This window comes from Anas acuta, chromosome 8 (genome assembly GCF_963932015.1).
Source record: "Anas acuta chromosome 8, bAnaAcu1.1, whole genome shotgun sequence".
Taxonomy (NCBI): domain Eukaryota; kingdom Metazoa; phylum Chordata; class Aves; order Anseriformes; family Anatidae; genus Anas; species Anas acuta.
Window position 1 is genome coordinate 4646045 of NC_088986.1, and position 16423 is coordinate 4662467.

A 16423-nucleotide genomic window follows, 5' to 3' on the forward strand; every position below is an offset into this window, starting at 1 on the left:
AGAGCTCTCAAGCCTTCTTGCAAGCTTGGAAAAATATCTGTATCCATTGATTCTTGGATTATACAGAAAGAAACATGTTTTACTGGCTTACATGTGGAATCCTTGGAACATGCTAAGACTTTGATCTTCTTGTACTCTAGAGTTTGTCTTTGAATTAATTCCAAGTGTCATCAATTTTCTTGTGTCAGCACGGTTGTAGCATGGTCAAAGGGTGCAGGATTTTCCTGGGACATTCCATTCAGGTGGCCACTGCCTTCTTTTTCCCTGAGATTTGTGAAAAGGTGAGATCAGATAGCTTGAAACAAAGTCAAACTCAAAAAATGTGATCCCAAGAATCAAGTTTTTCTCATACCGTCTGCTGTAACTTTCCTTGTGCAATGCTAATGTTGGGTTTCCTAAAATATAAAGTTTTTATATATCAGTAATCTTTTAACCATAAAATCTGTACAATATAAATATTTTTGACATATGAATTCATATTTTAATCTGCTGTTTCAGGCTCAGTGTTGATGTTTTTAATGTCAAATAGATTTTATTTTTGTGGTATCACGTAGGAAGGTGGCTAAGACAGAATTGGCATTTAAATTTTAAAATATTTTTTCTGAAATGGTTGGTCTGAGATTAGTCTTATTAGCGACTGGTGTGATTCTTTCAAGCCAGTCCAATAGGCATTTAAATAATTGCTACGGACATAATCAACAATCAGATTATATTGAATGCCTGCAGACTCCATCAGAAAGGTCTAAGGGAAAACTATTAAAGATGAAACAAAACATAGCATTTAAATCCTAGCATGAGAAGCAGCCAGACAAAGGGAACACAGATCGCGGTTTGATTACCCCCGCAGAAAAATAATATTTGGTATTGGTAATTGAAAGCATTTAAAAGTATGAATACCCTCTTTTCTTTTTTTTTTTCTTTGACTAAAAAGGTGTTTGACAAACTATAGCTGTGTGCATATGTGGTACCTCAAGGAAATGTGAGAATAATGGCTGTAACGTGCACAGGTCTTTGTCTGGATCCTGGAAGTGCCAGAGAAGTAAACTGTCAAGGGCTATATACAGCTTCTTGGTATTTCAGGGTGGCCAGAAATGTGGTTGTTTTTTAATATATATATATTTTTTCAAAGCTTGTAAAAGTAGCTGCATGGCTGACGCAATGCAGAGTTTCATTCTTTAATGATTTTTTTTGGATGCAGCCTTTCTATCTTGGTTGTTTAAAGGCAACCTGACGATTTGTTGAAATATGAAGGTGAAAGAGTATCAGAAGGTCTTGTGTATCTTTATTGGCCAGGGACAACTTCTTGACTGCAGAAAGTTAAAGCCATTCCTTCCTCTCTATTCTGGAAGCCAAATTCCTGTATGTTACAGAAGTATTTGTGCCATTTCATGTGACCTAGGAGGAGAACCTGCATGTAGCCCTTATGGCTTTTGCCTCATGTTGTGGTCATTGCTCGAAGGACTCTCTCTTCATTTTGGCTTACTCAGACATTGCTAGAATGGCATAAAAGAAAACATAGTCAAGTGAAGAATTATGTTCATCACATCTAGCTTAGAAATGATAGCAAAATACATTTTTCTGTTGCATTTCCTGGCACGGTACCGGGAGATGAAATGTAGGCTTGGGCAACGTGTAACTGGGGAGGAAAGTTAAAAGATTTTACTTCTACCAGGGCTAAGGTTTAGAGGGTATTTTATGTGGATATGGTTGGCAAAAAGTGGAATCCAATGTGGGGCTTCTGATAAAAGCGAGTATGGGTAGAAGAAAAGGAAAGCCCCCAGACGGTCTGGATGCTGTGGGAGTGTGCGGTGGAATGAGGAAAAATGTGACCGTGGAGACCTTTTCTTTTCCTGCAATAGCACTGAAAGCCTCTGAGGTGCTGTTTGCTCCTGTCTTTATATGATCACCTCATAATAGATGGCCTTGGTGGGTACTGAACTCTTCCATCTCCCCGTCACTGCAGAAGCGTTACCTGCAGCTTTTCTCCCAGCTTGGTGTCAGTCCGAATCTCTCACCAGAACAACAATTTCCTTGGGAAACTGATTAAAAATAGTAGCAAAGAGGAAATAAATCCAATTCTGTTAATACCCAGTATGTTACAAGGGAAAAACATTATCCATGTCTCTGGATTACCAGAGTGTTTGAAGCTGCAACCATAATTTAGATGTATTTTATTTTATTTTATTACATAAATATGACTTACTCAAAGTATGTTGAATTAGGAAGCTCATGAATAAATATTTTGATATAATCAGAATTATATGGCTAGAAATTGACCTACTTTGCATGACAGATGCTTGAGAGTCCCCTACCTAATAGCACACCAACCTGGCAGAGCAATGCCCTATCCTAGAATACCCTAAGATGCATACAGACATTAAATTACTTGTCTGTTGCTTGGTTTGGTTTGTGTATTTATTTTTTTTCATGGAGATTAGACATGGTCGATTTTGTTCGTAAATGGGTAAGTTGTAGGCAAGTTACTGAGAAGGCACTGGGTTGCAGCCCAAAGAGGACTTGTGCAGCATTTGATCAATGCTTTCAGCACAGTCTTGCAAAATACTGTTAGTGTTAGAAATGGCCAGAAAAGCTTCATGGTACCAGGGATCAAATAACTGGAGGATCTCACTAAGTAGACAGATCTTAAGCTCTTCAGAAGATGATCAAAAAAATAATAATTAAAAAAAAATAAATGGATGCACAAGGAATAATAATGTTTTAGAAGTCTGGCAATATTTTAATGATAGATTCTCCCCAAGGCTGTTCTTAATGCCTGTGTTGATTTCAGCAGGCTGATTTTATCTGCATGTCCTTAAAGTTAATATGATAAGGGTTTTGTACAGGTTAAGTCAATACAAAACTCAGACCAAAGAATGAAACAGTCTTTACCTCCTTTTTAATTTATATGTATTTTCTGAAGTTATCTTCCTTTATTTTAGAATAACAACACAAGTGATTAAACAGTTTAGGTGCACTTTGCACAGAATGTAGTTTTCAGGCTTCATAAATTTTTGTTGTTCAATTCTAGCACAAGACACAGCACTGCTTTCTATTTTGAAATAACATTGCTTTTTCTTTTTAATGGGAGAAAGGTAACTTTGTCTTGTCCCTGTTTCCGGGAACAAAACCCTCTCCTCTTTTGTATCATTCATGCAGTGAAGAGTAACATCATATTCTGCTTCATTAGCTCCTCTTTTCAGCAGCTGTTTTTTCCATTTTTGAAGAACTTCTATAGATCAACTTTGTGCACACTTTTTCTCCCCCAGCCTTCAGAGAAAAATGATTTTACTCCCCTGTAATGAACCCTTATTACCACAAAGGTAGTAGAAATGCATGTATAACCTTGGCAAATGTCTTCTCTTTCAAGCCTCCTCCTCTTCTTTGATGCTGAACTTTATTGGTAGAGTTTTTCAGGCAGCGAGGGTATCAGTTTTAAATCGGTGAGGTTTGGAGGACACCGATTTGCAGCCTGGGGTCTTGGGAAACTCCACCAAAGGGCAAGGGACAGAGGTGGTTATTTGGCTGGTTTGTTACCATCACCCTTTTCAAGAGCTTCTTGCTCCTGTGCAGGGTGCTCTGGGGGAAGGTTGTTAGCGATTTCATTCTGGTCACCCCATTCTATAGATACTGAACTGGTATTCACGGCTAGCAAATTTGTTAAAATGTTGAACTTCATACAAATTCTGGGAGCACAAAGCACTTGGCTTTGGCCTTTTATGCTGTTTCCACTGGCAAACCAACAGGCGGTTTGGACTCAACCACCAGAGGTGAGCTTGGCAGGGAGCTCGCTCCTCAGGCCCTTACAGCCCAACCTCTTTACCCAAGGTCTTGAAAAATGACTCCAACTTTTCCCAGTTGAGTACTTTCCTTTCCTGTTCCTTGCAGTGATCCGGCGGGTTTTGATGGTGGTGGTTTGGCTTTGTTGCATTTTATGACTTTTCTGGCAATGCAGTTTCATTCTCAGTTTCCCGAGTTGCGCCCCAAACACTGGCTCCTGAGCAGCTGGTTCCAGAAACAGGAGTTATCCTGATGTGCTGGTCCTCCATGGCACACGAGGAGCTCAAACCCCAGTCTCTTACCTCTGGAATTTGCTTTGGTGCAGGGGTGTTTCACTTCTTATTAACGTTTTGCCCAAGGGTGATTGCCGGCAGTAGTCTTTTCATTTCTGCCTCCTGCTGCTGCTTTGACAATAGGAACGGCAGCAGGAGGCAAAAATGAAAGGACCAGATTGAAAGAAGCACTTTGCCACTGTTGTAATTTTGAAATTGATGGCGTTTTTTAGCCCAAAGTCTCAGGAAAAAAGCTGCTTTTCTCTTTGCCTCCTATTGTTTTTCCAACAGGGAGAGACATTCTCTGATGTTGCAGAGGCAGTGGGAGGCCAAAATGAAAATAATTTTCTTCCTGAAACATTGGATTGCAAAAAGTGAACAATTTCAACAGGGATCTAGCGCTTTGTTTTCTTGTTGACTGCCATGTGGCAAATACTGGTATTTCTGTTTGCCTGTAGAAAACAAATAGCAGCTGCTTCTCTTATTGAATTAACATCATCATAGGGTAATTCCGATAAATCTACTTACTGTGTGTTTTTAACATGTCATTTTCATTCTTCCCCTTTTTCCTGCACCAGAAGAGGCTTTGTAATGTGGATACCTAATTCCCTTCTGAGGGAGCCAGTCAGGGAGCAGAAGCGTAGGCTCTGCCCTCTCCATGGACAAAGAGGATGGCTCAAGGAGAAGGGTTGCATCCCGAGGTAGCCCTAGCACACAGTCCTGATTTCATCCACTTTGCCCCGAGTGCCATTTCTGTGGGTGCACAGAGCACCATTGCATTGGGAATCCACAGTGCTGGCAAAAGAGTAAAGTTTAAATCCTTGAATAATGTCTTTGTCCTCCAGCTTTAGTTGTTTGGGGCTATTGCTCTTTTCTTGGGTGACTTTCATGTATGTAATTAGTTATCGTGAATAAAAAGATTTTTCTCTTATTGAACATGTGAGAAATTCGGGGATGCTAATCGGAGCATAACCTTTTCTTAACTTGCTCTTTTTACACTCAGAGAATTAACATTTATCATACAGCAGCACAAGAATTTGGCCTTTGTATGAAGTGAACTGATTCTTCACCCTTTTTCTGTCTTTATACATAACAAAAACTAAATTTTTGATAAACTCATCAACAGAATATATTTGTATGCTTTGAAGTATTAATTGTGAATTTACGTGTCTCGATGTGATTTTGGGGCACTGCGTGTAAGTGCGTGAAATGTCTTGAGTCCGGGATTAGTTAAAGTCTAATTAAAATTGTTCCTGAAAATTGTATTTTTAAAGCCAGATACAGGTAGATATATAAAAGTGGCTTGATTGTTTTCATAAGGTCTGAGCACTTCTGGTGCTTGAAGAATTAAAGAGTCAGGGATTCAAAAACAAGATAACAAACTGATACTTGGTCACGTACCAAAATATTTATTTAGAGTGCCATCTTTAAATGCTCAGCTTTTCAAGTTCTGGCTACCTTTTCAGCTGCTGCAGTGGACTTTGGAGTTCGGTTTCCTCTTCCCCAGCCAGTTCTGATTTGGTTGGGAAACGACACATCCTGGCATAACTGAACAGCTCCATTTAGACTAGCCTCTCCTTGCTGCTCTGGAGTCTTCTCTATAGATTTTTGGCAGCAGATAATATCTGCTGGTTGTTTTGCTGGGGCATATTAATGCAGCCGTAATGCATCCCTTTGTTTTCAGTGAGTCTGGGCTTTTACTGTGCACCTGAAAAATTCAGTTTGCTTATTAGTACTAATTAAGGATCACTGTGAAATCAAAATCACAGAAATACAGAGATGGAGCAAACATTTTCAATCACCTTTTATCAAAATCATCTCTCTCAGAAACACGCGTTTCCGTACTGAGATCCAGGCAAGTGGGTAAGGAGCAAACTGGTCGATGACCCTGTTTTCCCAAGGGCTACTCTTACTTGACATTTTGATGTCTACTTGATTTAAACATTTACCTAAGCTTTGAAACGCTAGCTGGGCAAAGTTTGCTGAACTGTCTTGTCTTTTAAAGAGGAAAATTCACACACGCAAAAATGTTTTCTCCCTTCCCCTTTAGTTGCACAGAAAACATAATTTTAATTTTTCATCTCCTAAACAGAAAAGGGCACACCAACTTTTCCTTGCTTCATTTTTTTTTTCTTCCCTAGAGCTTGCTGAACAAGGCCGGTACCCAAAACGCAGTTTTATTGCAGTGTCTTTTTTCAGTTTCTACCAGAGTAGAGCCTGGGATTTTGGCAGCTCCTGCTTCTGGCCTGTGGAAAGGCGCCTTACAAAATGGCTCTCCAAGATTTATGAAGACTTGCATGGTACAGGGGCTGAAAGGAAGTTTAATTACATTCAGCTTTTGGTCATTTCTGCGTCTGACGATGTGCCCGTGTACTGTCATCTCAGACTATCTAAGAAAATAAAATTGATCAGTGAGCCTTCTGGCTAAAGCTAAAATGAGTGCTTTGTCATCTGCCCACGGAGCGTGGGTGCTCAGTCACTGTCAGCTCCGGCGTGCTCGCCCTGGACTCTCTAGCACTGAGATTTGTCCAGAAGTTTAATCAAACATTATTTTATACTGAGGCCTTCTCTGTAAATAATTGAATTCTTCTTTTGCCATACTCCCACATAATTCTTTGCACTATAAAGAAATAATTTAATCTATTCCGTGCTTTGCTTTGGAGATGGTAAAACATATGTCTTGTTTTGTCCTAGCTCGTGTAGAGCACAAAATGTTAGGATAAAAACTTGACAGCTACAGTTGCTGTCACCTTGTGAATGACATCTCTACTCATAAAGCTCTGATCAAAGGCAGCAAATAGTATGGAAACATCTTATTTATATAGTAAACTCGGTTCTGAGAGTGAGACTGTGTAGGTGTCTTCAAGTACCGTAATTCACAGGCTAATAATGCCAGGAGCCATAAAATCTCTCAGTTGGAGGTTACAGTGAATAGCAGTGCTAACAATTGGGAAATACTGCTGAGATGATAGGCTGAATGATGATTGAGTTTTCCTGGAGAGCCCTTATTGGTGTTTAAAATAGTAGGTAATGTTTTTAGCTTTAACTGTAATGGATGTTCCTTGAGCTTGCAGAGCAGATTTTGTTTCACCTCTTTAAACGGTTTATCATTATCAAAAAGAAATACTCTGTCTTAAAATGTTTGTGTTGCTGTCAAAAGTGGGCATTTTACCTTTATCTGAGCAGAGGCACCACCAGGACGGTAGCACCACTGGAGCAGGAGGGAGGCTTCCCTCAGCTGCCTTGTGTTAGGGGCTCGTGTGCTCCCGCTGGCACTGCTGGGCACAGGCAGCTCCTAGGAGGAGGTAGGATTCTTGGTAGAAGGAAATTTAAAGGATAGTTTGCTGAAGTTTTATGTTGTACTGTGGAGACACCACTTTGTTAATGTAATAGACACCAACAGAGTTCTCTTGTTGACCCTACAGCACGGAGGTAGGTCAGGTAAGCTGAAAGTACTCCAGGACTGCAGACATTTCAGCGTGCCTGTGGGGTGGTGAAGGGAAAAGTTTGCATCCATCACATGCCAGTTGCACTCATACACTGTAAGCAAAAGTTTTCGGTAGGATCCTATAAAGAAAGGACGTACTTATTTCCTTGAAAATGACTAATTGTAAAAGAAATTTACTCAAGGAACATTGTTAGAGGAAGAGAACACAGGTGGTGACACCAGAAATTAAACTGTGTGCACGCACACTGCTAGATATTAGGTGTTCTCTCTTCTAAAATCTGTTACCTTAAAAAAGTGAAAAGGTTTTATTTTGGTATCAGATTCCTAGGTGCAGCACAGCGTTTTTGTGCAGTTGTCCTCCCAAAGTCTTCAGTGGCAAACACAATCTGACAGCTTGGAGTTTTCTACCTGTGACAGAGAAGTTCAAAAATGAGATTAACAGGAAAATTTGGATTTATTATTATTACTAGTTTTAGTTTTAAGATCTGGTGTAGATATACTGCTCTGAAATATGTTATGCCTGTGAAAGAGTACTTGTGCTCCCAGGGTGCTGTGATCTTGATAACAAAATCCATTCTGTGGTGTTTTTGGGCCTTGGGCATCAGACCTGTGGTTCTGGGCAGCCATCGAGAAAATGGAGCCAGCAAGGAGAATAACCTGGCTGAGCTGTTCCTGATTCCTTCAGGACCTGCTTGTTGTACTGAAAGGTACCTATAATTATGTATATTTTCTCTTTAACACCTGCTGCTGTACTTTTTTTTTTCTTTCCTGGGGAAATATGTAGTTGATTAAAATTACGGCGAATTTTCTTCAGATAATTGTTCCCGAACGGAGCCGTGCACAGCGTGTGCACGCATCTGTGCAAATACACAAAAGTGTGGATAAACATATATGTGGGTATAGGGGCATGTATAAGCACTGCTAAGAGGAAATCTCTCTTTTTTAGCAGTTAATCCACCAGTCCTCAGTGTGCGCGGTGCCTTGGAGGTCACGCTGCACTGCAGTGCTCTGTTCGGTGTTCTCCTGCACGGCGCTGCTATAAAAATGCTAATTGTCCCCATGAAGATGCAGGCTGTTTGTAAGTGCGTATATGATTGTTTTGCAGCCCGGCGAGATGTAAGGCGGTGTTATTTCAGGTTTATCATTTGAATGTGTGATGAATGCAACTTTGACAGTTTATTAGTTAGAAAAGGGGGGAGAAAAAAAGACGGTGCTGTGTCGTTCTTCAGTGAATTGATTGCCAGGAGCATGTTATTGACTTTGGTGATAATATCATTATATATTTTACGGTCATAAAATCAAGAAATTCAGATTATGCCTTGAGGGCTTTACACATTTAAATAAAGGATATAGCCATTTCCAGGGCTATTGGTTTAGATTGCCGGATGCTGTGAGGAATGCGGAGTGTGCTATGAGAACATACAGAAAAAGCAACAGTGTGCTTACTGCTGTGATGCTGTGGTTTATTTTCTTTTTTGTGTTTATGAAATACCCTCACTTACAACCCCCCTGGGAGAATGAGCAGAGTTTGCTCGATGTCTTAGCATATTAATGCACAGCTCGCTCGGTGCTCTGTTGGGCCAGGAGCTGAAAGGAAGCGCCGTCCTTGACTTGTACCAAGAGTAAGGCTTCCTGAAGCCCCCACCAAAATTCACAGCCTTGGAAGGAAATCTGGAGTGAGCTCTAGTCTGCATTTACATTACATGGAGTCAGCTAACCTCATACAAATGCAGCTCTCCAGATTCACACCACAGAACCAGCAGCCCTGGGCTGGGCCCACAGTTGCTGGGGAGAGCTCAGCACAGGCTGCTCAGAGCTGGATTCACTGCAGTGGCTCATTTTCCTCTTGGGCTGTATAAGAGGGGTTTGAGAAGTTGTTCAGTCACATCTTGGGGTTGAAGGCACTTGAGGAACTTGGGTTGAGTACTCAGAGTTCGGGGTTCAACTCTGGCTCTGGCTTGATGAAGGCATCTTAAGGTAGATTGCCTTGAATGAAAATGATTGAACACATATAAAGCCTCATTTATTACTTTCACAGTAGGTTTACTGAGATAGATAAAATACCTTAAACCCGATTGTGATGATGCGGCTCTCGCTACTTCAGATGGAAGCTCAGAAGAGCTCTGGGGAGTTCTCGTGCTCGTTGGGGCTGCTGGAGGTCCAAATGCAACATTTTGGTGCTGCACCAAAGGTCATGTTCTTCCACTTGGGCAGGAGCAGTGGCTCCAGCTGGAATGCATATGGCTTGAAGGGGAACTATGACATATACAGAAGTAGATGAAGTAATTAGTCATACATTTACATTTACAGGGCCTCTGAGGATTATAAATCTATATGCAGCAAACTAAACATTTCTTTGCCTGTGTCAACAGTGGCATGGTTTCTAATTAGAAGTGATCACCTTTCTAAATAGAACTTGTGGGGCACTGGTGTTCTTTTTGCCTTTATGTTTTTTCTCAGTGTGGGGCATGAGAATTAAGTCTGGTTTCATTTTGGACAGTAAGATGCTTGTGTTCAATTGCAAACAAGTGCTTGGGATATTAGCTTTGAGAAAAGCAATTTATGAAGGCAAATGATTAGAAATAATGAGTGCAAAATTGCTATTGTTTTTGAAGTTTTAAAAGTTTAATAGAAAAAAATAATTTCCACTCATTTCAGAATGGTTTAGTGGTGCTGGTAGTCTGATGAGGATCACTGGGCAGACCTCTCCTGCACAGGGCACGGTGGGCAACTGGGATGGGCATCAGCTCCTCACCCTTGTGGCTTCAGCAGCTGTGGTGGTCTCTGTAGCCAAGAAAATCTAAAATGGGATCTTAAAAAATAATGTGTTGTGGAAAGAAGTACTTGTCAATAAATAAGTGTTCTAAACTGTTGTCTAGTGATGATGTGAGACCTCAAGCTTCAGTTTTCCTTAAAATCGGCGTAGTCTGTTTGTGAATTCCTACCTCCCTGTCCTTGAGAAGTTATTTCTGGTTTGAGGAAGGCAAGCTGAGAGCAAAACCCCAAGGTTTTGAGGTGCAGCTTCTCGGTGTTGAGCACAGCCAAGCTCCAGCACACAGTACAGCACTGGCAGGGAAAGGCTAGCATGCCAGCGGTCACACCAACACGGGGTCTGCAGCCAGGAGAAGATGGACCCCACTTGTTACACCAACAAAAAGGGGCAGCACTTTCCCAGATGGGTTTCTGGCACATACACAAACCACGGTCTGGTGGTTTAATGTTAGTACCCACCCTCCTCTGCAGCTTAAGAAGAATTACAGCCTCATAACTCAGGCATCTCTTATTTATGCAGTTTCAAACACAGAAAGGATCTTGTTCACGAACTGTCATTTAAAAAAATAAATTGTTTTTTTATGATGAGACGTTGATGAGAGCCTGGACAATCTTCCTTATCAGTGTCCAGTGTGCAAATGAAGCATTGTCCTATGTAAATCTCATATCCTGTGAGGGCAATAAAATCAGCTGCACTGATGGTGTTTGTCACATGGTGATTTACCAACCAGGGGGAAGTTTTTCAGTGCAAGTTGCAGCATCAGGATTTGGAAATCCAGTATGAACATAGATTAGGGGAGATCGGGACTTTCACTGAGGAGCAGCAAGCGTTGCAGATGGCTGGCTCGTAATATAGGGCAGCGTGCATGTGCGTTGCTTTTTCATGGGACATACTGCTCTAGGGCTTTTATGGCTGAATTTGTAGTCTGTAGTAATTTGCAGTTTCCACCACAGTTTAAAATATTGACATCATTTTCAGGTTGATGATTTTTCCCAGTCATTTATCCCGAAAGCACTTTATCCTACTTAATCTGGGTCATAATTGACATGGGACTTGTGCATAAGCAAACATAGCCATAAGTTGTATTTGAATGGGCTATTAATGTCATGGATTTACTTTCATTCTGAAAAATAGATCAGAGGTTGGAATAAGTATAAATGTTCAAACAACTGGATGAATGCAAGCTGGTTACCATGACTCAGACCCAGGAAGCACTCTTGAACACGTGCTCGGAGTCACAGTGCTATTAGTATTAGCTAACAGCTGCCTTCTGCTGTAATGAAGATGTAAGGTTGAAAATTGTTGGTGAGAAAGCTGTTGGAATTGAATTTTATTTACTGCAAATCAACAGGATATCTTCGTGAGTATGGAAAACATACGGAAAAGTCCACTGTTATCCTTGCATTTTGTCATGTCTCCAGATGTTCTCCCTCCTGCCCCACACTGGGGGCTGAAAGTGGAAAAGGTTTTCTCATCTTTTTCAGCTGGCAGTGCCAACATCTGCCTCAGCATTTCCCTGAGGCATGCTGTCAGCATTACTCTGAGTTTCAGATTTATCATTTTTGTCTCATTTGTAGGTTTTTGTTTGTTTTCTCTTATTAATATTTTTAATGGAATGCCATGTATGAGATTTTAACCTCTGTTTAATCCCTTTTGAGGGAGCAGGACTGGAAACAAATCAAGGGAAATAGCTGGGTGACCGCTGAACTATGACAGCAACACTCATCAGCCGCCTTATTTTTAAGGAGCTCTAAATAAACCATTAAGACGTTGCTCTTAGCTGATACTTGTCATTGAAAGAAATGATGTTTGCATGTTCAAACACACCAAAAGACCTCAGTGTGCTTAAAATAATTCTATTTTTTAACATACATTTAGTCCATCACTAGTTCATGGCATGGACTGTGCTGTCCTCTGGGTGAAGGAGAGCCAAAGGAGTTTCTTCATTTGGAAGAACTCTTTCTTGCTCCTAGACACTCTCTAGTTTTTTCCATAATGGTATTTTAGAAATTTCAGTTCCATAGTTTTGAGACAAGTTTTTTTTATCCGCTTGGTGTGTGTGTGTAACACTAGCAAGGTTGACCCAAGTGTCAACAGCTGGCAAAGTTATTTCTTTTTTTTTTTAATAGAAATGCAAAAGAAAATAGCTTTTTCCTCCAAACTTTCTTTCCTGCTTGCCATAAACTATCCACTCAAAATCAGATTCTGTTATTTTTCTTGTTGTTGTTCTTTTTAAAGCTATTTTTTTGTGCTTACATCTGACTTTCCAAACAAGAAGAAGCTGAAGACAATTTGGGCCAAAATTCTCAAATACAGGTGTATAAAACTAGACTTAAGTTTGGTTCATTTTGGGGGGACAAAATCTGTGACTAGAGCTCCAAGGAGTTACTAGCATAAATTTCAGCAACTTTGGTCCATGGTTGGGCAAGTGTTTTGGTGGAATGTGTTGGAGCCCAGAAACTTCAAATTCTATAGGATCTCACACTTGGCTCATTTGTGCTTTTGGCGTTTGTTTGGCTACTTGTTTGCTTGCAGATACTCACAGTTCATTGCTGGTGTTTTGAGATCCTAGCAAGAATGTAATCAATTTTAGGAAGACTGATTACCTAACATTTTTTTCCAGCTAAAACACAAAATCACTCCTCTGCACATACTTGGGGAAGGGTCAAAAACGCAAGAGGTGATGATTTCTCTACACTATTTCTCTATTCTATGTCTTCTTACAAAAGTGTGGCTTTCATGGATTCCTGTGGTATCATCGTTATGTGGCTCGGTTTAGTCTGGGCTGTGTAATATATGTACATTGACCCTAACAGTGATGTGCTAGCTTAACCTGTGATTGCTTTTTTATTAAGAAACATCTTGTACCGTTCTTTAGCTTTGCAGGAGGAGCCTGTGCAAGCCAACGCTGGTAGTGATGTTGGTTCTGTATATCTCTGTGAACAGAAAGAATAGGACAAGGGGACAGTATTTACTGTACGGGCTTTAGAGCAGCAATATATTCCTTCAAGAAGGAAATCTTAATGATTTCTAAGATCTCTAAGATCCTGAGTTCTCTTCCAACCTAGAAATTCTGTGATTCTGTGAAAGTGTGAAGGGATAACAATACCTTTTGTGGGTTGGTTTTCCAGTTTCATTTTATTTTCAAGATAGAATGTTCTAGCTTTTTGAGTTCTTCCCAAATAAATTAATTCTAGACATGTGTAGGAGCAGTTTAATATTTTATGCATACAAGGGATTGAAGTGTAAAGATGGCCTCATGGCTGAACAATGGGTATTATTAAGTTTCCATTGGTCTTTAACGGAGAACAGCATACAGGAAATCAGCAGGAAACAGCTAAACGATACTTCATCACAATTCATAGTGGTTCTCAAAATTACATTTTATTAAGAAAAGTTCTTTTATTAAGAAAAGGTGGCATATAGACAAGTTCATATAGCAAGTGTGGGGCGTTGCAGAATTCTCATCTGCAGCTGATGGCACCATCTGCTCCTCTGTAGGACTCTCCCGTATGATGTTGCTGCGTCTCCAGCGGTGCGTCAAGGAGAGGCGGCCAGGAGCATGGCATCATGGGCTCGTGTCCATGTCCAGCGCTGAGCTAGCAGAGAAGCAAAAGCACTAACAAGCGAACCCCTGTGTGTTGTGCCACCCCCCTCCTGGGCCCACCCTGTCACCAGCCCCACTCTGATGTGGCCGTGACATCAGTGGGGCTGGTGCCAGCGGCACAGCGTGGGAAGGGACTGGGTGTTGACCTTCCTCAGCATGTGGCCATGGAGTCCAGGGATCTCTCCTGTAGAATGTTGTCGTGTCATGGGCTTGTGTCTGTGTCCAGCGGTGAGGCTAGGAGAGAAGCAAGTAGAGAAGCAAGAAGAGAACGGCCATGTCTACTACCAGGCCTCTCCTGGGCCCACCCTGTCACCAGCCCCACTGTGATGTGGCCTGACATCAGTGGGGCTGGTGCCAGTGGCACAATATGGGAAGATTGGGAGTTGACCTTCCTCAGCATGTGGCCATGGAGTCCAGGGATCTCTCATGTAGCATGTCGTGTCATGGGCCTGTGTCCAGCGGTGAGGCTAGAAGAGAAGCAAATACGGGCAACAAGACATCAGTGGGGTTGGTGCCAGCGGCACAATATGGGAAGGGGCTGGGAGTTGACCTTCCTTATCATGTGGCCGTGGAGTCCAAGGATCTCTCCTGTCGAATGTTGATGTGTCATGGGCCTGTGTCCAGCGGTGAGGCTAGGAGAGAAGCAAATACAGTCAACAAGACATCAGTGGGGTTGGTGCCAGTGGCACAATATAGGAAGGGGCTGGGAGTTGACCTTCCTTAGCCATGGAGTCCAGGGATCTCTCCTGTTGAATGTTGTGTCCTGGGCTCGTGTCCAGCGGTGAGGCTAGGAGAGAAGCAAATACGAGTAACAAGACATCAGTGGGGTTGGTGCCAGCGGCACAATATGGGAAGGGGCTGGGAGTTGACCTTCCTTATCACGTGGCCGTGGAGTCCAGGGATCTCTCCTGTAGAAGCTGACACTTCCAGCGGAGTGCTGGAAGAAGGCTGTAGCCATGGTCTTGCTCTGTCCTTTTCCAGGATTCTATCTGTAATAATAAATAATAAAAAAAAAAAACAGCTGGAGGGGAGCGGCTGGCCTTCATTGCCATGGGGGGCCTCTCCTCTCCCTCCTCAGCCCACACTCATCTGGCTGCTCCTCGGCCGGACTGGCCGGACTGGCCTGCTGCGGCCCTTTTATAGCTGCTCCCCCTGTGACACGGCCACCGCCAACATTCTGTCCCCTGTGACATGGCCATGGCATCACCAGGACCCGTGCCCACTGAGCAGATGAAGCAGTTAAATAAAATAAAGTAAAATAAAAATATAACAACAACCAACAGCCACTTGTAATTCTGGGGAGGGAAATTCAGCAGCTGTAAGATCGGTTTGAAGATCAGCAGCTCAGCAAAGGTTAAAAAAGCATCAAATCCTGCAGGCACTGCCTACCCACTGCCACATTTTAAAGATTCGTGTGGTACTTGCTGCTGAGATTTGTGGGCTTGAAGGCTCAATTGCAGCAGAAAAATGTTTGCTGTCTGGAGGTGATACTTCACACTTTGGGTATGAAAGATGTCCAGTGCCCAACCCTGTGTCCACAAGTGCCTGACAGTGCTGAGGATGTCTCAGCCAGAGCTGTAGACTTGCATTGTTCTTTCTCTTACGTGAACCAAAGATTTTGCCAGTGGCTGTCCTGTGCTGCACCCTCGAGTGGGACCCAAGAACAAAACCCGTAAATTATCTTCCATCTGCTTGATTCACTGCAGACTGTTACATCCTCTATAGAGGATGGCAAGATGGCAAGAGGCAGCAGGCACAAAGCAAAACCTGGAGGGGGTTTCCTCTGAACATCAGGAAACGTTTTGGTGCTGTGCACGGGCTGCCCAGAGAGGTGGCTCAGTCTCTGTCCTTGGACGTTTTCAAAAGACGGCTGGGCATGGGCATGGGCACCCCAGCTCTGGTGGTCCTGCTTGAGCAGGGTTTGGCCTCCAGCCTCAGCCGGTCTGTGATTCTGCAATTTTGGGAAATATACTAGAGACTCAAAATGCAGAAAAGATGCGGTAAATCCCTAGTGAGAATGTATGGATGCTGCCTTCAGAGAATTGTAGTTGAATCACCAATATGTTGACCTAAGTAGAAAACGTAGTTACTTTTTGTTTCCCCGATGTAAAATTCTGTCGTGTTACAAGTAGTGAGGTTTTGTGTATCTACGTTTCTCATATTTTTAAGTGTATATTGCAACATTTCTTTATATGTACTGTGTCTTCAGAGTAAATCCCAAACTCTTATTTTTCCTCTAACTTCTACTGCTGGGTTTTGTGTTGTTTTTTCTTAGAGGCGAGGGGGGCTATAGCACTTATTTGTAAAGTAGTAAGTGATGTAACTTGTTCTGGTCTCTTACAGCATTTGTTACTCTGTTAAATGGAGAGCAGGCTCAAAATGTGATTTGGAAATTTCACCAGTATTCTCTTCGGGGAAAAGAAATATCTGTGCAACTCCAACCAATGGATGCTTTGCTGTGCATCACTAATTTGCCCATTTCGTTTATGTTAGAAGAGTTTGAAGAACTTGTGCATGCTTATCGCAATGTCGAGAGGTGTTTTTTG

The 16423-nt window shown here is 42.0% G+C and overlaps 1 protein-coding gene across 21 annotated transcripts in view; it reads left to right on the forward strand.

Annotated features, from left to right (window-relative positions):
• DAB1 (DAB adaptor protein 1) overlaps window positions 1-16423 on the forward strand; it is a 421093-nt gene that overhangs the window by 326688 nt on the left and 77982 nt on the right. The gene's annotated exons all lie outside the window — the stretch shown is intronic.